This window comes from Malania oleifera, chromosome 12 (genome assembly GCF_029873635.1).
Source record: "Malania oleifera isolate guangnan ecotype guangnan chromosome 12, ASM2987363v1, whole genome shotgun sequence".
NCBI classification, from domain to species: Eukaryota; Viridiplantae; Streptophyta; class Magnoliopsida; order Santalales; family Ximeniaceae; genus Malania; species Malania oleifera.
In genome coordinates this window covers 18,139,653-18,141,537 of record NC_080428.1, presented here as the reverse complement: position 1 = coordinate 18,141,537, position 1,885 = coordinate 18,139,653, and positions in this window count along the sequence as shown.

Below are 1,885 nucleotides of genomic sequence, written 5' to 3'. Positions count from 1 at the left end.
AAGTTACATGGTGCGCTCATATCCTATTGCATACATGGTTAGTAGTCATCTAACCACTACATCCTTACAAACACAGAGATGGTTGGTAGTCATCCAACCAGTGCAATTGATTCAATAACAACCCTTTTCCACCACACTACCCCATCTCTCATCTATTTTCTTTCCATCATAGCTAAGTCTAAATCTATAAATCTCGACATGGTCATGTGCAGCTTATCAGTCAATCATTCTTAGTATGTGTCTTCTCCTAGTGCCTGCTTGCATGATTGGCTAAATTTCCCTTGCAACCAAAATAGTGGTCATTTCTTTATATATCATCTATTTCATGGGTATTAAGAAGGAAACATCAAGACATCCTAAATACTCATGGCAAAAAACATATAAAAGGGGCGGGCAACTATTTTAGAATTAACTAGGTGCCCAAAGGGTAAATATCTAGAGTAGTTAAATAGAGCATTGCTCTCCTTCACCATGCTATAGTGTGCAAATCATGCATTTGAATTACATTAAGGCCTCAATTTCTTGTTTTGAAGTCATTATTAGATAAAGTTGGGTTTTATACCTATTTTAATGGAATTTTAATGGAAGATAAGTCTTGGATATTGCCCAAACACCTTTTGAGGACAAGGAGAGCATTATTTTCAAAAGAAAAGGGGAGTTTTCGAAATCTTGAAGTTAGAGCATGCTGGCTTCCTTTTCTTATAAAAAGGAGGCTCTACTCGCACCCTAGAGGAGGTTGAGGGAATACACAGATTGAAATCAAAAGGGAGAACAAGGAGATGCATCCATCAAAGAGGAGAGATGTTCACAAGGAGACATACACATTCCCAAGAGGCTAGACACATTCAACTGCAAAAGGAGAGAGGGTCAAGACACCATACACATTGAAGTCAGAAAAACACATCTAAAGAGAGGCTACACACATTCAATTGAACACAAACGTGTTTAATTTCTTGAACACTCAATTTGGGGAGACCAAAATAGAGGGAAGGGAGAGAGAAGAAGGAGAAAAGTCCTCACCTTGGAGAACAAGTTTCTCCATCCTTTCGGCCCTTGTAGAAGACTCCCTTGGAAAAATCAAAGCTTGTAGAAGAAGATTTTAAAACACTTTAATCAAGGTGGCTGATAGGCCAGCAGTAAGCTTGGCTACAGCGAAGCGCAAAGGAACGGGCCTTTGCCAACTTGAGCTGTATGCAGGGGAACTACGTTACGACCACTGAACAAACTTGGTTGACAAACATGGTTTATGCACCACTAATGTAGCGGCTTGTCGAGCATTTGACAAACTCACGCCATCCATTTCAAATGGAATTTGCCTGAAGTGGCATGTTATTATTCTCTGTGTAGTTCTTAAAGTGGAAGTCTTACAACTCTATGTTCCAAATAATTTGATTAATATTTCAACAAATTTATTACAACACCATTCAAAAGAATGAGTGCATAATAAACATTACTACCTTCCCCATATATAACTAAACTCTCAAACACATCTTTAAAATGTGTACCATAGACTATCAGTTCCTTGAACCCTAATATTAACTAGAGACCAATTAATCGATAATCATTAAATGAACTTAACCACGGATGAAAAAAGGTTCATGACAACTCTCTGAATCTATAAAGTGTAAGATTTAGGATATAAACACATTTTTGAACACTCATCTTATGAGGTGTCAAATCCCGATTTGCCCGTTGACAAGCAAAAAGTCTTTACCCACTATGGGGGATAAAACACAAGATCTAGTCGCTTATGGACATTAATAATACTATTCAAAGAATTATTTTCAAACATAAAAGGCAAATGCATGGAACTAAAGCTTAGAAATTTCTATTTGGAAGTCTGCAATTTGGACCACTAGTGCATAACGCATATTTGCACAAAACG